General features: G+C 39.2%; 1 pseudogene; it reads left to right on the plus strand.

Annotated features, from left to right (window-relative positions):
* The first annotated feature begins 11,004 nt into the window (after positions 1-11,004).
* LOC147606139 (MFS-type transporter clz9-like) lies at positions 11,005-11,832 on the plus strand (annotated as a pseudogene).
* Positions 11,833-22,748: the final 10,916 nt, after the last annotated feature.

Here is a 22,748-nt window from a genome sequence, read left to right on the forward strand (position 1 = left end):
AGAGTCGTCAAGGGATGACACTCGTGCGACAAAGTCTGTCGAGGTCTTGACCATCCTCAGTATAGTTAAAATGGTGCGCTTCCAATATACGTTGGGGTGGACCGACGAAGCGGTCCCTGAGTGAAATGCTAGGACCGGGTTCTGACCAGTTGATGCACGGGCTCGCAGTTGCTATGACACCCATGCGTACGTCGAGGAAGATATGGATGAACTGAAAAGAATTACTTTTGTGAACTAAATTTTGATATTGGACCTTGTTGGTTGACCAGTTGGTCTTCAACGGAGAGTCCGGATGATAATTTTTATAAATCAATGGACTCAATATTTTGGAGGATTATGATCAGTAATACTATGATTTCATTGAAAGATTGTTTTAAAGATAGCCGAATCTGTTAAAATGGCAATTTCATATTGGGTGTGTAAGTGGTATGACTACCTTGAATTTTTTCTTGAGGCGTTGGCTAGGGGGCCTAGGAACTCTTTTCCTCGATACCCGGGCTAAACATTACCAAATTTTTATAAAAGAATCCCACCAATACAATGGTTGGGCAGTTGGCTTGGGCGGTTGGCTAACCCATAGGTTGGATCAGGGGATTTCTATGATACAAATAGTTACAATGAAGTTACATTAGTTAGATTAAGTCCTAGGAAGACCCTTGTTCTGTGGGAGGAAATTAGCGGATATGCCTCGCTAAAGGAGGAAAAAAGTGGTGATTCTATGGACCAAGTGCAAGTCTCTTCCTTGATCTGATCATGTGACTTTCGAGTTTGGTCGGATCAGTTTAGCTAGTTAAGACTTTGACTCGTTAGGTCAATGCTCCCATTAGATGATTTTCCTGGTGGAATTGCCCGTGCCTTCCAGGCGAGGGAAGTTTTTCCAGGTTGGAGGAACCGTCAAGCTAGTCTCTTGTCTGGATATCCGTGGGGGCGAGGCCTCGAGTGTGGATCCCTACCCCGCGCGAGAGGCTGATGCTGCTTCCGTCGCCAGCGCCCTCGGAGGGGGCATCTCGGAGGGGGCGAGGATCTCACAGCTAGAATCAAAGCGTTGTGTAAAGCTAATAAGAAAAAATTAATTCTTATCTGAGAAAATTTAAAAAAATATTAGAAAGAGCATTTATGTATTGTATTTTTATTCCTTAAGCTTCATTAATGAAGATTTTTAATCAAAGAATTTGGTTTTATAGATGGAAGTTCCATGCTTATCCGGTATTCCCAATCTCACCTTTGAGCATATCGTCTCTTCCGCTACGACTTGAACGAGCCGAGCCAGACTCGCAAGCCATTTTGAGGATTTATATTTCCCAGATCCAGCGGAGAGACGGCAGCACAAGTGGCACGCGCAGGGTAATATGTCCATGCCTCCTGCAATCAATGCATGATGCTGAGGGAGAATATCTCATTGGCCATGGTCCTATTGAGGTCAAAAGTGATTCATGGTGTTATTTTGTATCACCCCACACCTCGAGACTTCGGACTTTCTTGCCATATCTATAGACTTCTTAGATGTTTTATCCCAAGTAGTAAGATAGTAGCTCCTTTGGTAGTGAGGGAAAGTATCATCGTCTTATGCATTTCCCGATGAGGAGGTTTTGACTTTCTAGAGCTGAGATGCTCTATGTACATATTGCAACCTTTATATAAATAAAGAAATGTTTTGTGAAAAATTCCCTGTTATATAAGTGATTGTTTATTATATGATGAGCTGAAGAAGCAAGATCTATTACTTCAACATATGTCATGAGATCCAATAAGATCGTTTATCTTGTTCAAGAAATTATTTTTCGAACCTCTTAAGTCTTAGGATCTTGTTGACGAAATCAAAATAAAAATTTAATAATGTATCATTTTTGGCAGAATCATAAGGTGAGTGAACCGTGGGGCCGACAGCCAGATCCTCTCACTGATGAGGGAAGAGCTTGACCCCAACGTTCGCAAGGCTCTTCACAGCACTCAGCAAGGACCCTCAAGGGTGAAGGGGAGAACTTGAGCGAGGCTGTGGAGAAGTGGGTTAAAGCCATGGAGGAAAATTTTGATGTCATCAGATATAACGAGAGGAGCAAAATGGCTCTCGCTAGGCTGAAGAAAGTGGAAACAGCCATGGTGGCATGGAGAAACCATTGCGACACCAACCATCTGGATAGGAATACCTAATCCTGGAACGATCTCAAAGCTTTTCTAATGCATACAAATCATTTATGATGAAAATCACTCTTTTAATATAAAAGAATTTCTTTTATGCATCTAATTTATGCATAAATCATTTATGATGAAAATCACACTTTTATGATTTTCATTTATGATGAAAATCACACTTTTAATATAAAAAAATATATCTTTTATGCATACAAATCATTTATGATGAAAATCACTCTTTGAATATAAAAGAATTTCTTTTATGCATCTTATTTATGCATAAATCATTTATGATGAAACACTTTTAATATACAGAAAAATATCTTTTATGCATACAAATCATTTATAATGAAAATCACTCTTTTTATATAAAAGAATTTCTTTTATGCATCTAATTTATGCATAAATCATTTATGATGAAAATCACACTTTTAATTTTAAAAAATAGCTTTTATGCATATGTTTATGCATACAAATCATTTATGATGAAAATCACTCTTTTAATATAAAAGAATTTCTTTTATGCATCTAATTTATGCATAAATCATTTATGATGAAAATCACACTTTTAATATAAAAATTTATCTTTTATGCATATGTTTATGCATACAAATCATTTATGATAAAAATCACTCTTTTAATATAAAAGAATTTCTTTTATGCATCTAATTTATGCATAAAGATCATTTATGATGAAAATCACTCTTTTGAATTAAAAATAAAATTCTTTATGCATCTTTCTATGCATAAAATAAAAATTGATGGAAATAACATTTTTGGATTAATTTAAATTCTTTATGCATCTATCCATGCATAAATCCAATTTAGTAGGGATTACACTAGTAAAACTTATTTTTACACAATTTTAGAAAATTTTGCCATAACCTCCTTTGTGTGGCTGACCATTTTTCAATTTTTAACTTTCTAATATCAACTAGAATTTCACCAATAGTATTTAATTCATTCTAATGTAAGTAATTTCTACTTATTTAAGAGAAACATTATGAAAAACTTGATTTTATCTATTAATCATTCATCTAGGATAAAGAATGGTTGGATTTACTAAAGAAGAGAGGGGAATGCCTTTTTTTAATGAGGCATAACATCATTTTCATTTTAGAGAAGACAAAAATCATAAAAACCATTAAAATTAAGTATAAATGGGAATTTATGTATTTCCTTACTACCATTCATCAATTAACTTCAATAGCATTAAAAAGTCATTCCAATTAAGCTTCTCAAGCTTGAGAGGGATTGAGAAGAGAGAAACATTGAGAAATTATGGAAAAAGATCAAAATTCACACTTTACCTTACAAATTGCTAGATTCTTTGATCATGGTAGAGGCCCCCAACCAATGGTGTGTTGATAAAGCCACCAATGGAGATTGAAGAAGGAGGGAAGCTCCAATTTCTTCAATTTGGAGAGAATTTTAGAGAATAGTAAAAATTATCATTATTTCAGCATAATTCTAGCATAGTATAATTCTCCTATTTTTTACAAAGGACTTAGGTTCTATTTATAGGAGAGGGAGGCTCTAGCCAAGACCAACTGATTTCTAGAATTTTTCAAATTCAATTTGGTTGAATTTGGACTAGATTTGGACCTAGTTTGGTTCCTTTTTTATTCGGTTTTGATTCGGTTTGATCCAAGAGAGAGGAGAGATAAAAATATCACATTATTTTTTATTTTAAAACTCATTCAAGCATGTGAAGTAGGCGTCTCCTTGAAGGGACTCCCCTTCCTTACACATGTGTCAAAATAGAATCATTGTACCCAAAATATCTCATTTTTTTAGTAATACTCATAGTTTTTTACTAATAAACCTTGTACATAGTCAACTCTTCATCTTATGTGGGCATTTACTCATTTTTGGTTATTTTATATTATAAATTAGATTTATCTCCTCCCCACACATGGATTGATCCTATTGGCCCATAGGAACCTTAATTTAAAATTTTTCAAAAATCTGGACCCCTAAGATAAGGCCTCTTGAGTAGATTATACTTGATTTCTAATGCACCTTCTGAAAATCTTTTTGAACTTCTATTTTGGGAAAACTTATTTTAATAAGAAGAGATATTTTTCCATCCAAAAATATTTAAAAATTGAGTTACCACTCTCTAGAAGATTTTCTTTCTCTAGGCCAAAACTGGTAGAAACAAGATCTTTTATATTTCTGAAGAGGGATTTGACTACAGGAGAAGATACTGGACAACCTAGGAGGCTGGGGAGGAATCTTATCCCCACTGAAAAAATGCGAGATGCAAGATATCCTCATCTCGCAAAACTAGAGGAGAATTATTTTCTTAAGATCCAACTGATTATGGGTTCCTTATATTTTGGTGAACCCAAACAGAATCCTGGGATAAAGATCCCTTATATAAAACTCATTATTAAATAACAATTCACTTAGATCATAACATTCAATTCCTTATCACAATAATGGTCCATTAGACCAAAATTTCTATCTGAGTCCTTCATGGAAATTTTTCATTTATGGAGATTTTTAATTTGTCCTCCTTTAACTTGATCCACTGGGTCAAGTGTTAACAACAGCAATCTGCCAGCACAATCCACTAATCTCATAGTGATTTGCTGGAGTCATTAACGTCATTCTAACTATGAACATTATCACAGGGACTCGTTCCATTCATCCTCATTGAGGTTTTGTTTAGTTATTACAATTCAGCCAAAATTCAGAAATCTTCATTTTTCAATCAGAATCCAAATCAACTCATCATTTCAATCAGAATTTAAAATCATATCAACCACATTCGAATTATATATGAGTAGTCATGGTTCTTGGAACTATCATGTCTAGGCCTCAAGCAAGTCAGGGATTTCATACAATTGCGGTACTTCCATTTGAAGACCCAATTACTAATTTACGAATTTCAGTTTGAGTATCAAATTGTATGAATTTTATCACACAATTACAACCTTTTTGTGCTTCTTTATAAGTTTTTGACATATTTGGCTTCTCGATTGATCCTCATTAGCCAATTAGCTCTGATACCAACTGTAAGATCCCGGTCCCCACTACGTAATGGATTCTGGGTGCTAGCAGAAGTAGCACATCTTGTGCGAGGTAGGGTCCTACACTCAGGGCCTCGCCCATGGATATCCGGACAGGTGATTAATTCCTCAGTTCTTCCAAAACCGATCTTAGAAAAACTTCCCTTGCCTGAAAAGCACAAGCGATTCCTCCAGGATAAAAATTTTACTCTAACGTAATCAGGGTCATTACTAACCAAACTAATCCAACCAAACCTAAAGTCACTTGGTCAGATCAAGGAAGAAACTTGCACTTGGATCATAGAGATCAATGCTTTTTTCCCCATCAAGAGGCACAGCCGTTGATTCCTATCCATAGAACAATTACTATCCGGGATTTACTTCAACTAACGTAATATAACAGAAAGGAGTCTCATTTTACGGATCCATCAGTCCAGCCTACAGTCCCATGGGTTAGCCAACCGCCCAACCACTATAGTGATGGGATCCAACTTAGAATTTGGTTAGGTTTTGTCCCGAGTACAAGGGAAAAGAGTTCCCAGGCCCCCTAACCAGAAGTTCATGCAGACATAAAACTAGTCACACCACTTACACACCCAATATGAAATTGCCTTTTTCTCAGCATCAGCTAACTTTGAAATAATCCTTTAATGAAACCATTATGTCACTGATCACAATCCTCAAAATCTCTGGTTGAATCCATATTTCCAATCATTAATTCATTGGTGTACTTATGGCATCATTGGCAACCAGAACGCTCACCACCTGTTCAGTCAGGGGCCTTTTCGATAGTTCCTAGCTCATAGTAACCTGTAATTTTGCAACTTGAGAGGGGTTGAGAAGAGAGAAACATTGAGAAATTATGGAAAAAGATCAAAATTCACACTTTACCTTACAAATCGCTTGATTCTTTGATCACAGTAGAGGCCCCCAACCAATCAATTGGTTTGGTGTGTTGATGGAGCCACCAATGGAGATTAAAGAAGGAGGGAAGCTCCAATTTCTTGAATTTGGAGAGAATTTTAGAGAATAGTAAAAATTATCATTATTTTAGCATAATTCTGGCATAGTATAATTCTCCTATTTTTTTACAAAGGACTTAGGTTCTATTTATAGAAGAGGGAGGCTCTAGCTAAGACCAACTGATTCCAAATTCAGTTTGGTTGAATTTGGACTAGATTTGGACCTAGTTTGGTTCCTTTTTTATTCGGTTTTGATTCAAGAGAGAGGAGAGATAAAAATATCACATTATTTTTGAGTTTAAAACTCATTCAAGCATGTGAAGTAGACACCTCATTGAAGGGACTCCCCTTCCTTACACATGTGTCAAAATAGAATCATTATACCCAAAATATCTCATTTTTTTAGTAATACTCATAGTTTTTTACTAATAAACCTTGTACATAGTCAACTCTTCATCTTATGTGGGCATTTACTCATTTTTGGTTATTTTCTATTACAAATTGGATTTATCTCCTCCCCACACATGGATTGATCCTCTAGGCCCATAGGAACCTTAATTTAAATTTTTTCAAAAATCTGGACCCCTAGGATAAGGCCTCTTGAGCAGATTATACTTGATTTGTAATGCACCTTCTGAAAATCTTTTTGAACTTCTATTTCGGGGGAACTTATTTTAATAAGAAGAGATATTTTTCCATCCAAAAATATTTAAAAATTGAGTTACCACTCTCTAGAAGATTTTCTTTCTCTAAGCCAAAACGAGTAGAAACAAGATCTTTTATATTTCTGAAGAGGGATTTGACTACAGGGGAAGATACTAGACATCCTCAGAGGCTGGGGAGGAATCTTACAACCTGCTTCTCTAGTGTTACATCATATATGGTTGCAGTAGGAGTCCTGTTCATTCACTTCATGCCCACTCTGTTGCCTTTTGCAACCAACCTACACTTAGCCATCAGGGTTAAACTGGACCTGCAAACCCTGTTCAATCATTTGGCCAACAAAAATCAGATTCTTTGTAATGTTTGGAACATGAAGTACATCTGCAAGATACTTCACCTTACCATCTTACATAGACAATGGCACATCTCCAACATGGGCAATCGGATGAGCAGTGTCATTCCCTATTTCAACAAAACTTGGTCTTTCAAGACTCTTCATTTCCTTGAACCACTCACCATAACTTGTCATGTGGTTTGAAGCACCTGAATGAACATACCATACATCATCCTTACATACTGCTACATCATTTCTAGACATAGCATTAAGCACATGTTGCATAACAAACAACCTCTCATTATTCTCATTATTTCTACTAGAGGATGCATAGTTGTTTTGCTGCACTTTTCCATTTCGCATGTCACTCTGCTTCTTATAGTAGCAATCTACTAGCACATGTCTAGGCTTACCACAGTAAAAACAACCTCGTGTAACATTATGCTGCCTGTGCTAATTACCATGATCTCTTTGACTCCCCCTGCCTCTAAACTAGCCTCTTCCACCTCTGTGTTGTTGTTGCAACTCCCCCTGCCTCTAAACTAGCCTCTTCCACCTCTGTGTTGTTGTTGCAAATCCTGGGACTGTTGCTCCTATTGACCATAATTTTGATTACCTGTTTAGCCACCACCTTGGCCACGTCCGACCTCTCCTCTACACCTGAACTTGTGTAGAAGGCCTGCTACTCTGAACTGTTTTGTTTTTGCGAAGACTGTTGATCTTTATGCAATTCTTCTCTTCAACAATCAGCATTGACACCACATATGTGAAGTTGGGAATGTTCTCCCGAGTTTGAATAGACGTCTTAAATGCCTTGTATTGTGGCCCGAGACCACGTAGACACACTTCCACCTTATTATCATCATAAACAAAAACACCAATAGATGCAAGGGATTCCACAATGCCCTTGATCTTCAAGGCATAATCATTCACATACATATTTTTCTTCTCCACAGTATGAAGCTCATTCTTCAATTAAATTTTTCGTGCCTTGGTATTAGTTTTATGCAACTTCACCAAGGTATCCCATGCCTCCTTAGGTGACTTGGCATCCTATATATGCCCAATAATGGTGTCTTCTATACTAATAAAAAGCCAATACATGAATTTCCTTACTCCTTGATTCCAATCCTTGAATTCGTTTACATCTACAGCAGTTGGATTAATCTCTGGTATCTCTGGTGCCTCCTCCTGTTCACCTTCAATGTAGTCCCAGTAGCCTTTTCCCATCAGGAAATTTGTCAATCTAGACATCTAAGCATGGAAGTTGTTCTTGTCAAGCTTCTCTACAACAATCTGGTTTATTCCATCATTCGACATCTTGTCTGTAAGTAACATAAATTTACCAAAAACAACACTCTTGTTTGACTTGCACAAACTGTTGTATTCTCTGCCATGAGGGGAAATTTGGGCTCATTTTTGGGCCCTTTAACGGATTTTTTGCCATCTTTGCCTTGAAAATAAGGGCCGATGTTAAAACCCCATCATATGGCGTATCATTAGAAAGATCATGAAAAGTAGATCTTATAATTTCAAACTCCAAAACATTTGGAGTTGCTAAGCTCAAGATATACCATTTTTCTCAAAATCAAGTTTAAAGGCTATAGTATAGTCCACATCATCACTTTTGAACCTACTTTTTGTACATCTTCCATGGGTTATGTCCAAACCCCATCATGTTAGGGTAAAGGGGCCAGTAAAGGGGCGCCTGCCACCAGTAGGGCCAGTAAAGGGGCGCCCGCTACACCAATAGGGCCAGTAAAGGAGCGCCCGCCAGTAGGGCCACATAAATTTAAGGCCTCAGTTTTACCCCTTTTAAATTAAAAAAACCAGCGATAAATTAAGCTGTCACCAATGAAGTGGCAGGCATGCCCAGCACAATAGGCACCTGCCCACTCGCCTACACCTACCCTGTTTCTGGTACAGTAGTTCCTGCCTGCCCCCTATGCATGCTGTGCTATTGGTACAACAATTCCTTCTTATACATACATCACCTAAAGCCTTCATAACCTGCAAACAAATACCAAAAGGACAAAATAAAGCTCAGCACTAATCACATAATCTAAATCTCATTCACGTACAAGAGACTTCATTTACATTCAACATGAAAGATACACATAAATTTTTGGATCCAAATTATTCGAGATCATTTTATCCTTTAAAAAAACAGTTTTCAACATTCAGCGTCATTTTTCATAAATCAACATGGGCAATTAAGAAAAGTTTGGCACTCAAAAGGAAAATACAAATTGGATGCACAAAATGGTGCTAAAGGATGGATGTCGTTGAGCCTTGAAAATCAACGGCCCAATCTATCCTATGTTAAACCCACCAATCACTTGCTTACCACCTACCCACCTACCTATAAAATGGTTTGAAATTCTTATCTGCTGCTTACATTAGCCCATCTACGTAGCCCATTCAAGCAGCCAACTTAACTTTAGTGTGATGCAATCTCGGGGGGGTCACTCACAAAAAAATGTGAATATCACGTGCGTTCAACAGAAGCATAATTTTAATTTATGAAACTTACAGAAATATATTTACATAAGGGTATGATTTAAAATTTTTTCAAAAAAATTTACAGATTCATAAAGAAAAGGGGATATTATATTGATTAAAAAATTCACAAATAAGGGATTTAAAATATAGGCCTTGAACGCACATGATAGGGATATTTTACATATAGTGACCCCCCCGCGGATGCAATACAATAAGCTAATGCTTTTCTATGTCACCTCTCTCCCATTTCTTTACCATTGCCCTTTAGCACATCATGCTCTCAGATGATGCACTGTGGGAGTGCAAGAAGTGTCTGATATACAAAGGCACCCAGTAGTTCAAGAAATCCTTTGCTGCTCAGTGTTGTTGGATCGTAGAGGGAAGAGGGTATGCCATTGTGGGGGTATTCATGTAAAGCCATCTATGCTTTGTAGTGCCAAAGTAAACCAAGTTCAATGAACAAAGCCTTGCCATAGCCTGCAGAGATCGAGAATACCATCAACAATGTGGCTATAAAGAGTCCAAAGACTCCTACAACAACAAATGCTCCTATGTGGTGAGAAAACAAAAGTTCTCCTTCAAGGAATACACCCATCTCTTGGAATGACTCATTAATCACTATTGTTTAATGAAAGGTAACAGTCACATAAACATTGATGGCTCTACATGCAAATATGTTCTCTTTCCTAATATGATTCGAGTCCATTAACACATTTTTCTTGTTTTAGGTCTATGAACATGACAACTAGAAGCCATAGGAGTGTCCTCAAGGGTCCACAAACAAGGTCCTTGAAATTAGCCAGCAGGTGCATAGCACCACTACCTAGAAGAGGCCCATCTTTGGAGGTGAATGAAGCTTCAACTTCCCACTCCAATATCACCAATATCACCACAATAGGACCCACTTCTCAAGCCAATGAAGCTGAACCTCCCTCACCAATGCCAATTGCAATTACAACTCCAGGCCAGCCACACCAATTCCTAAGAAGAGAGCTAAGCATTCGTGGATTGAAGAAGACATGGTAAGAGCAATGGAGGCACATCATCCTGGAATGTCAATGCGTACATGTACACGTAGGTGGGGCATGAGCTAGTCTACACTTTTAGCATGGTTGGAAGGGAGGACTAACAAAAAGCGGAAGGGGCCTGCCATTGTCCTCACCCTTGAAGAGGAGACAACTATTGTGGAATGGTGCTTTGGCATGCAAGAGTGTGGAAGGGGGATAACAGGCTATGACCTGAGCCTAAAAGCTCCTAAAGTAAAACACACTCCATTCACAAATGGTGTGCCTGGGAAGTTGGTGGGATGCTTTCAAAAAGTGTCATCCCAGAGCTCACTTTGAGAGTGGCTAAGCCCCTAGACCATAGTAGGGCAGTGAATCTGCATCCAGAGATTGTGGCCACATTCCATAACACTTGGAGACAATGTACAATATGCACAACTACCTACCATCTAATATATGGAATGCTGATGATGAGACTGGTGTGTACAAGGATCAAAGGATCAAGGGATGAAAGTGTTAGCCCACAAAGGATCACAACAGGTGTATGGATTATGACCAGATTCACGTGAATGGTGCACAATACTATGTTGTGTGAATGCTGATGGAAAAACATTGCCTGGCTATTACATCTTCAAAGGGAAGCAGGCTATACATAATTACTTGAGCCAATGTGAAGATGGAGCAGCTATGTCCATGCAAAACAAAGCATGGATGACGGGACGATTATTTACAGCATGGTTGGAGCATTTCAAGTGCTCCCTTCCAAACGGGGTCTCTCCAACCAATAGACACCTCTCGATCATTGATGGGCATGGCAGCCACACAGGCCTTGATGTGGTGGCAAAGGCAAAAGAGTGGGGTGTGGACATCACAAGTTGCAACCCCTTGATGTCTCAGTTTTCAAATCATTCAAGAGAAACTTCAACAAGGAGAGGTCAGTTTGGATGATGCATAATTTTTGTCCTCAAGTTTCTAAGACTGATCTTGCAGGGATATGCTCTCGAGCACTAGCTTCCACACTCACAGTCTCTAACATAAAGGCTAGATTCAGAGCTACTGGGATATGGCCATTGAATGGGAATGCATTAAGTTTTTCTCAAATGCCTTGCAACAATATTGAGGTGACATGCATACAACAAGTGCAGCATATGAGGAGGAAGACATTGAAGAAGTGCCAGAAGCGGGGCCAGAGGTTAGCCAGGTTCCAGCAAGCCTGAAGTACCAGCTGGTCTTGAAGTACCATCAAGCCACCAGGTTCCAACCAGCCGCGTCGTAAACTACCAACTGTCCCAGTGGTACAAGATTTGGAGGGTAATGCCATTGAAACCCTTAACAACATCAGATCTTGCACTCAGGCTGAAGGTGGACTAGCTCCTAGAGTAGTTGATCTGCTGAGAATCCCTCGTGAGAATGTGACCATTACAAGGGTGCATGGTGAAGCATATGTGGACCATAGCAACTCATTGATCATCACATCTGATCAATACATTGCAACTATGAGGGCTAAAAGTGCAAAAAAAGCAAAGATTGAGAGAAGCAAAGAGGAGAGGAGGCGGCAAAAAGAGGAGAAAAGGAGAGCAACTGAAGCTACCAATCAGTTGAGGGCAACAACAAAGAGTTGAAGGTCGCTAGGCAAAAGAAAAAAGACAAGCTTGGGAGAGGCAACAAGCAATGTTTACAACACAACTTCGGTCAGTGTTATGGGAGGGAGCCCAAACCATCAGCACCCAAAATGTCCAGATGTATGTGCCCACTACTACACATCGAATTGTTCATGGAGCAAGGTTTGAAAAGATCAAAGACAAACGTTTAAGAAATAGGAATACCTAACTAGCACCCCTAGGTAGTGCAACAATTTGCTGCTCTATGGACTCACTATGTAATTAAGGTATGGTAGATAGTCTGCAATTAGATGTAGGCAATTAAGGCAGGGTACACAATCTACACACCTATCTTTTTGTTGGAAGACTGCTCTCAGAGGTAGCATGTGAATTGTAAAAGTCTCTTTTTGGAAGATAACTCACTGTTAGCATATGAATTGGAAACATCTTTTTTTGAAGATCTGGGTGAGTTTATTGTATTTCAGTGAGTAAGTTAATTAAAATTGATGCAATCAATAAGCCAACATCTTAAAGAAGAGGGAAATCAGTGGCATGCATCTCTCTCTCTCTCTCTCTCTCTCTCTCTCTCTCTCTCTCATATTAGCAGGTGTGTGCAGTAGGGGATTGAGAGGATAATCACTCATATGGAACATAGGGGCAATTCGATTAAGTACTTTGTCAGAGCATTAAAATTACTAGGGAAATTGAATGCTCTCACCTAAACCATCAATAGGGGAATTTATTAACTACTTTGTGAGAGAATTCAATTGCAGATGCAGACAATAATCAGGGCACACCTAGTAGCCAAAACGTATACAAAGAAAACCAATAGTGGAGAAATTAGGACTTGCATATACCAAATGCATGTAGAGCCTACAAAATGTTTACTGTTATTAGGGCTTGCATATAGCCCAATCAATGGCATTGCTTACAGAGCAAGTACGTTTAACACAAAAACAAGAAATCGAGCACTCTTATATATTAAGTACATGTAGGGAAAAATAGAAATCAATCAACAAAAAGCTCAAAGAAATCAGGCATGTATTAGCGCTGGTGGTGAGTAAGACCTCACCTCGTATGTTTCTGCTCAGACCTGTTTGCTGACAATGGAAGGGCTTCTCCTACTTGTTAGTGGACTATTTCTACTCAGAGCGGGAGTATCAGTGGGGCGGGGTGGGTGCTTCACCCGGTTGCTGCTGGAGCGATGGTGAGAGAAGGAGGAGGACACGTGCCCTTTCAAAAAGAAACCCACGTTTATGGTCTCTTGTCGCACGATGGGGTGCCACATACCCTCATTTGCACACAAGGGCGTCCACTAAGGCCTTCTTGCACCTGCCCACTTTCTTATATCGTCATTCCGAAAAAATCTCTGTATCCTCTGCAAACGTCCAAGTTAAGGCCAATATTTTTGTTGGAGGCTTGTGAAGGCCTACCGCTCCCGGTGCACTAGTCAAATGGTTGAATGGCCGCACTATATGTGTGCGGGGGGGAGTGGGGCACAACACTAACCCCTTTATCCTATTATATATCAATGGAAAGATCTTGAAGAGTAGATTCTATATATGCAACCTTCAAAAAAATTAGAGTTGATTTACAAAAAACTTAACATGGCCCCATTTTTTATGATGTGGCATTCTTTAAAGGGCCAAAAAATGAGCCCAAATTATTCCTAATGAACAGCGATACTATACTGCACCCAAACTGTCACACAACCAGTGACCTCAATTTTTATACATACAGGCAATGGCAACTTTAAGACCTCTTTGCACTACACACAGTGTTTGCACAACCAATTGCCCTTCTTGTAGTTCCAAAAACATAGTTCTGTAGTAGAGAATCGAAACTTACCTACAGTGCTCTCATGAACGTCTCTGGCTCAAATTGAAATACGGAGATCCAGCCATGCCTCAAATGCATTTTCGGCCTGAAAATTTTGGTTCAACAAATAGTATAGTTACTGTAGAAGAGAATACACAAGGTGAGAGGCTGAAAATTCTTCTTCTTCTTCACACAACAAAAGTGGTCTACAAAGAAGATAAAGTACTAACATACATAATAGAGTATATACAAGCGGTCCATAATGTGAACATGCTAAGTGGAGTGGGTAGGTGTGGACTAGTCAGTGTAGTCCAGCTGTAGAATCGCTGGTGGCAAAGATATGTAGGTGCCAGCAGCTACCAAACCCGTAAGTGATATAAATATCGAACGGTCATGTAGGTGCCTCGTGAGTGTCAGCTCCTCCTGTTGAGCTTGACATCACAACAACAATGACTGATTCTCTATTTCTAATGTTATAGATGGCATCCTCAAAAACCTCCAACCTAGAGTTTGAAGGGAAACCCGACTGTCACTCAAGCTAGCTCTACAAGATCATCGGCCTTCCCAAAAGGAAGCAGGTGGCGCAAAGAGGCATAAAGCTGACATATCTATGACCATATGCCTAGGATTTACAAGGGACAATGCTCCAAATAAACATACAAACAAATCAAGGGAAGGTTATCTTCCAATACCACAGCCTTGAGTGCCTAAAGATTCTGGAGGACACTGATGTCCAGTATAGGCTAGAAAAAGTGGGGCTGAGCAAGATGGCATAGGTTCTACTCCGCACGATCAATCCATCACTTTGTGAAAAACTCATCAAATTCTATGATAAGAATACAAAAAGAGGGACCATCACAAAGGCAGATGGATCAAAGGATCAAGTACATCACCGAAGCCATCAAAAGAGATGCACTACACTCCCCCCCATTCTTTCATATGTTCACACACTAGATCAGATGCCAATGGAAGACATGCTCAAGAAGGTGTCATATAATTCAAATGGATCTCAATATGAGAACATAAGGGAAGAAGCAAGTGAAAGAGCCTATTGAGCAATGTCGATGCTCATGCAAGTAAAATTGGTGGACAGGTACAACAGAATCCCTCTCCACAGAATCACCAAGGTACATGAGGAGAAATCTGAGGATTAGGCTTGGTACATCCACAAGGAAATGGAGAGCTATCTAAGGTGTCATTAGTCCAAAGTGTGCAACCCTTATCTCCTCACAAAGGTTCTCAGCATTGCAGGTAACATCCACATACCCCAAGGCATTTAGGGACGCAGAATTATCACATGCCCAAGGAGTCATGAAACCACCTACACACCTATCAAAAGAGTTGTAGTAGCAGGACAAGCTATCCTTAAAGAGACAAAGGAGCTTGTACAGGAGCTTGCCAAGGACAGTAAAAGTCAAAGAAACCTAAAAAGATGAGAGGCAGCCTCCAACAGGTGGAAGTAGAAACAAAGTGCCTAGAGGAAGAGGTCGCTAAGGACATTTCACCAGGATTTGGAGGAACAACAAGCAATGGGAGTGGAGAAGATTAGCTTAACAAAAACCACAGCTCCAAAATCGATATTACAAACACCACCTTTCAGCCCTGCCACCCTTGTATTCAAAAATCTCTCACCACTACTACATGATTCACTCATCTCGGATCTACCCACCTCATCTCAGATAGGTGCCACACAAGAACAAGAGGAATAGCAATTTCCACAAGCAGATGTTGGCGAAAAGCATAAAGAAGCCACTTCAGCCCATCCAAAGAAGGATGCTCAAGAGGAACATGAAATAGACACGTGCAAGAGAACAGAAGACAGCCCCAACCCCAGCAAAAGCGAAGGAGACTGGGACTCCGAAGATAGACGTGGCCCCAACAAAACCAAGGAGAAAGGTCCTTCTCACACAATTTAGATATGCCCAGAGATGCAGATCTTTTCCTACAAGAGACCATGGAAGGAATCAAGCTGTTGTTGCAGTACCAATTTTATGAATCACATGGCTCAGTCTCAATCGGTTCAAGTACATGATCACAAGAACAAAGGGTATGGCGTTGTCACCTGCTGCTAAATTCATATGCTGCATGACAGGAATGCAAAGCTATCGAAACAGATCGAAGACACAATTGACTAGGTGCAATCTCTCAAATATCAATTAAATGCCCTGACGCCAAACATAAGGAGGTAATCATTAAAAGTTTAAGGGTTGCCGAAGAGAAAGAGGCAAGAATCACAACAATGAAAGGAAATAATAGGCTGATCAGCAAGACAATAGTCCAAACCACTAAGGAAAATGAAGAGCTCAAGGCCCAATTATAACAAGCAAAAGAACAACTTCAACACAAAGTGGCAAACACCAAAGAAAAAGAGCTATAGCACACACAACAGTTGAGAGAAGCACACGCCACCTTTCAATCCAAGGAAGAGGGGTTCACAGGACAAATCAACAAGCTCAAGGAAACAATTGTGGTCTTAGAACAAAAGGTGGCAAGCCTCCAGCGAGAACAACTAAACAAGGCAAATGCAGAAAAGATCAAGGACCTCAATGAGACTGTCAATGTCAAATCAACATAAATGGAGAAAATGCTAGTGAGCCACCAACTAACAGGTACTTGAGCATGTCCCAAAACAACTCAACACGAGCCAAACACTGGCACAAGAATGACTGGTGCAATTAGAAGAGGCTCAAGCCCAAGCTAGTGCTAACAGCATTGCAAAAGAAGAGGTCAAGAGAAGATACACAGAGTTGGTGACTGCTCAGGATGCACGAGAAGCGATAATCTCCTCCCTCCTCAATGAAAAGGATCAAAGAATCCAAGTTTTGGAATGAACACTTGCCCTCCAGGATTGTCCTCAGTGGCAAGAGAAAACTGTGACGAGTTATGGTAACTCATCGAGCGTGCTTCGGAGATAGGATCCTTGCCAGTGAGTCCTCGGGCCCCTCCTCAGGCACACTAACTATATTTTTGTCTACACTGACCCTCTCTTTACTTCAATATGAATTTAACTTAGCATAAGACCTCAATTTAGGAGACCTCACATTAATACATCAAAACACGGAGAGGGATGCAAACCCCACAATCGTCATGGGAATCCTAAGGGGTGATATAGTTCTTACCAACCCATCTGATATCTTCTTTTTTTAGTTACATCCTATCATGCTAAACCTACATAGTTGGTGTCAGGTATTACAACAATCGACTATCTTGGATAACAATGTTGATAAACTCGACCTATTCATGCCAAATGCAATACCATGCAGTCTTCATGCCTATCAAATGCAGACTCATGCCACTACAATTCAAGGTAGAAAAGGAATGGAACTCCCATGTTTGCTATAATTTTTCGAAGTTTCGCCACCATCAAAGTTTCTTTCTGCCATCAGAGTTTTTGAATATAGCAAGACAAAAGAACCAAATTCTCACTGGATCCGCTCCTGGCAGAGAATACCAAATCCAGACATAGTGGCTATGGTCAGGCTCCTGAAATTTATTGTCGTACACTCATCGACCATCCAATAGAAACACATGATGGATACAATGTAGAATGTCTTTACTTCGACTTGAATAGGGGACCAGATGAGTGAGAAATGATGTTTTATTACCATCGACTAACGGTGTCTTCTAGGTTATATGTACATTACATATTTGAAGACATGATCGACAATGGGTTATGGACTTCACACTTCACATTCTGAAGGACCCTAAAAAAACTTCAATCACATCACAATTTCTACAGACATGAATTCGGCGACCGAGTCTTCTGACCTAGGAAAAAGGTTTTGAGGACAAAACCTACATCAGGTAGGGGGGAGGCTAATCCCATTTTGGATTAACAAAGATGCTCCTCCACTTGAGGACATTAATAAGTGTTATGTAATGACACTATAAACATTGTACATTATGAGATACTGTCCAGCCAAGGCTTTAGATTAATAAGTTTTGGGCGCCCAAGTGTGAATAAGGGCCAAACTTATAAAAGGAAATTTCTCATAATGAAAGAACACAATCCCCTTTTGTGCTATGAGAGCTCTTACTTTTTCTTATTATGAGAAAGAGAGATATATATATACATTGTGTACTCTAGTGCATGTTCCTCTTCTATGTATGTCTATGGGAGAGTGAGAGGAAGATTGCGTTACATTGTGGTGTGAGCGACTCCTTGGTGACAACATGGAGGTGGAGATTGGAGGAGTGGAGCTTCCAAAAGCGAGCTTGGAGGGCCTCAAGGTATGTGAGCTTGAAGCATTGGTAAGTACCCAATGATAGTTGTTGTCTATTGCTTCTTCAAACTATGGATGTGTGGAGTTCCCTCTTGGGAGGTGCGGTAGCCCCCATAACAAGTTTTAATGCCATTCTTACAGTGGTTGATGGTGTCAGAGCCTAAAGCAAGGCAGAGGTGGAAAGGCGGCTCCAAAAGGAGGAGATAGACTTAGGATCATTGTGGAGCATGCTATTGGTGTCATCGGCAAATTGTTGAAGACAGAGTTGACCTGCATTTTTGGGGAGGTGGATGACTTGATATCATCATCTACTAGCCACGATAGAGCATCTCTATCTATGGCAAAAAGGAGAGGAGAAAGAGGGAAACCTTGTCTGATGGATCTTTTTAGGCAAAAGGCTTCCAAGAGACCACCGTTAATGGAAACTCTAGCATGAGCATTACCAAAACAAAGTCTTGATAGGTCTAATAAATTGGTGGCAGTCGTGGAGGGACTGAAGAATGAAGTCCCATTATTCCAATATTTCATAAGCTTTATCAAAATAATCCTTGAATAAGAATTCATGTTTTGATTTTTGAGCAAGTTCAAATCAGAGTCTTGACAAATCTAATAAATTTGTGGCCAAGACCCATGTCATGGAGGGGCTGAAGAATGAAGTTCAAATCATGTTTTGATTTTTAAGCAAGTTCAAATCAGAGTCTTGACAAATCTAATAAATTTGTGGCCAAGACCCATGTCATGGAGAGGCTGAAGAATGAAGTCCCATTCCAATTTGTCATAAGCTTTATCAAAATAAATCTTAAAGATGAAGTCATGTTTGATTTTTGAGAAAGTTCAAATCCTTCCCATAGAGCTATGATGGAATCTAAGATAAACCTAGTTTTAATGAAGCCCTTTTGCTCCTTCATAATCCATGAGTCCATGTAGGTTGACAAAGCAAGGGACGTGGCATAGATCTTATTGGTTGTGGATAACATGGTGAGGGGCCTCTTATTGGTTAGAGTATCCTTATCCTCTCTTTTATGAATCAATTTGGACTCCAAACTTTTAGTATGGGGTGAAGAAGCCACTCCTTAAAGGTTGTTATGAGATTGACAGTAAACACTAAAAGGTAAGACTAGGAAAGATTATTTATATATAAAAGGTTGCATATAAATAAAGTTCATGGGATTTCAAATAGGAAATACCTAAGTAATGGTTAATAGGCAATAAAGAAAAAGTATGGTCCACAATGGAAGCCCAAGGGACACAGAAGTAGGCACCCCTTCTAGGGATAATACCTAAGTAATGGTTAACAGGAATTAAAGTTAAAGTAAAAATGGAAGTAGATGGTGCACAATGGAAGCCCAAGGGGCATAGAAGTAGGCCCTCTCTTCTAGGGGTAGTTGAAGAGACATTGGACAAGGAAAAGGCAATGTCTAGCCAATGAAAAGTTAAGGAGCTGAAGTTTGAAGGTCATGCACCACTTAGGCCTATCTAACCACGAGTTTAGAGAATATTTGGAATATGGTTAGGTGGAGAATCAAAGTTCTAGTCTTACAAGTCCTCAAACTTATAATGCAAGGAGCTTTACATTGGTATCAGAGCTAGCGTTCAATCTTGGGGGAGACTCTTCATGCTTTTTGGCGATGAACACAATGAATGGATAAGTTATCTTTTGCTCTTTTTAGTAAGAGGATAAAGTGCTTTTCTTCATCTTTTTGCTATATTATTTTGATTGAAACCTTGAATAGCCATAGCCATATTTTTGGCAATTATGATACGGTTTCACTTTGGAAAAACAAAGGAAAGTTTGATAATCAAAGTTTGAAGTTTTGATTATCGAACTTTGCAACCTGTGTGTAGTCTCTTGGGCAAAAGATGGAAGAAATTTTGCTTTTCAAGGGTAAGGGATTTTTTTTTAAAGGAGTCTATGTAGACCCCTTTTTTAGTTGTTCTAAATTGAGAATATAGGGTGTGTTTTGGTATACACACACACACAAGAGCCAAGGAGAAGAAAACATTCAAGGGTAAAAATTATTAAGAGAGAAGGTGTGGAATGGAAGGAGGAGTGTTAGCGTGAAGAAAATTGTGAGAATGTGTGTGTGCATACTGCACACTGCTTGCAAAGAAGGGGGACGTGTAGTACAACTGTAACTAGGGAGGTGGCAAAAAGCCATGTGCATCAACAGGCCACAAACAAGGGGCACAACAGCCCCGTGCACCGAGAGAACCTAGCCACAGAGCAAGCACAAACTTCCCTCCCCAGACACAATAGTGTCGTGGACAAGAACTGACGGGGGCTAGCACAAACGTGACAATGACCACGACAGCAATGCCGTCAACAACACACTCTACACAACCGGAATTTACAAGAAACGATGGGCAACAAGGGCGCCACACCACACGAAATGGTGCACATAGTAGATCCATGTTGAGAAGAGGAACTCTCTCTCTCTCTCCCTCTCCCTCTCCACAGAGCTCTGTGCAGTCCTTTGAGGTAGAGAGACCGATGGAGTAAGCTTGTCCCTCCCTGATGGTCCTTGAGAGAGAGATATCCCTCACATGATGACACAAAGCGAGAGACAGAGGTGCTTTTGTCAACAAGTTATGGCATTACAAGGAGGTTGAATCCTAGAGGGATCTCACACATGGAAGCCTTGTTCTCACCTCATCTAGCTCACCCTACACCTCTCCTACTTGTCATGCTTCACACCATCGAATACCTCATCTTAATATGGAGCTTCTTCTTTCCATGCTTCATACCATTGGATACCTCATCTCATTAGTTACATATGGAGCTCCTCCTTGCCAAGCTTTGGTTGCCATTTTAAACCGCAAGTTGTCAAAAATCTCATCATTTCATGGAAGCTATTAGGAGGTGAAGATGATGTAAGATAACCACTACCAAGTTTGGAACTTGTTCTACTACATGTACAAAAAGGCAAAGTCCCAATTTCCTTTTCAAAGGTTCGCGGCATAGCTCGCGACCAAGTTGAGAGAGTCAGGATCATTTGTGTGCATAGTCACACGCATTACACTTTATGCTATATGCTTGATGGGCAAGGGGAGAATCTTTTTACATCAAAGGCTTCATTGAGAGCGTGGAGTAAAGGTTGGTGCTCATTTTTGTTTGCAAATTCTTTTGTATGGGGCCATAAAAGGAATTTGTTTATATGACTTGTGTCATCTTAATATTTATACATTTTGTACATCACCAAGGACCATTATGTGCAGAACGTCTTGTACATATTTTACACTCGTGACGTATGTGTTTGAGTATGATGGGCTTGGGATGTATGGGTCTAGTGTGTTTCACACTCAATTATTTGGAGCTTCTTGCTCTAGTTACTTTGGTATTGACCTCGTGTGGACATTCGAGTTTTGCAAGTGAGCATCTACATAAGCATGCATGTATGGATCATGTATGAGATTGAAGTTTAATATTATGTGCTTTTAGCATGCAATTCGAAGCAAATATATGTTTAATTTTTGCATGCTTGCATCAAGTGTATGAAGGATGGTTGGTCACATGTTTCAATACAATTGACTAGTGGGTGTAAGAATACCAGTTAAGTTTGTTTACTAGTAAAGTGCTAGTGATAAGTAATACTTAATGTTTTTTATGGAGTTAAGGGTGTACAACTGACAGAGGACTGGAAAGTTATGGACAAGAAATTTTCCCCTACTCTCTTTATGTATTGTGTCGACAAAGTTCAAACTATTTGAGAGTTGAGGACTTGTTTTTCAAGTCTTTGATTTATGTCCAAGCAATGCATTTGAGTCATAGTCTACATGTCTTAGTGTAGTATCCTGGCTTGCACAGTAAATGAGCTTTTGCATAGTTGAGAAACCAATGCAATTGTGTTTTTTTCGTCGTAAGTTTTAGTTCCACATAGATGCTTTTAAAGGACATAGAATTGTTGGCCCTAAAGTTTAACTATTTTTATGCATATCACGTGTATGTTTGTGTTATGTATGTTATGTTGAGTTCACATCAAATAAGTTGGTTTTTGAATTTGTATCATAAGATCCTATTGTTGTTAAAAGTTAGTAAAAGACTTTAATATCAAAAGTTTTGTGTCATGTGCTCAGTAAGAACATATTCCAATGAAGTCTTACCTTTCCAAAGAAATTTTTTACTTAAGGGTATATTCCTTTTATCATTTATTTAATCATTGTGTTCAAAATAATATCTAAAGATAAATGTTGATGTTTATGTATTGCACATACAAGCACTTTAAGGTTGAATTCTTTTAGTGTTTATTTTGTGTACAAACGCTTAAAGGTTGGTAATAACTATAGCGTTTGATCTGGATTCATGTGAGTTGGATCATAATGGAGTACAATTCACATCTATTATCAGGTAACTTCATTTACAAAGTTTAACCTTAATAAATGGTTACCATGCCTCAAACATAATCTTTTTAGAATTGTTTAAAGGTATGACTCATCGAAAAGTACCACTTTGGGTCATGAACAAAATATGTTACCAATGTTGATTCGAGATGC

Source organism: Cibotium barometz, chromosome 58 (genome assembly GCF_041138505.1).
Source record: "Cibotium barometz isolate CiBa-2024 chromosome 58, ASM4113850v1, whole genome shotgun sequence".
In the NCBI taxonomy this organism is placed as follows: Eukaryota; Viridiplantae; Streptophyta; class Polypodiopsida; order Cyatheales; family Cibotiaceae; genus Cibotium; species Cibotium barometz.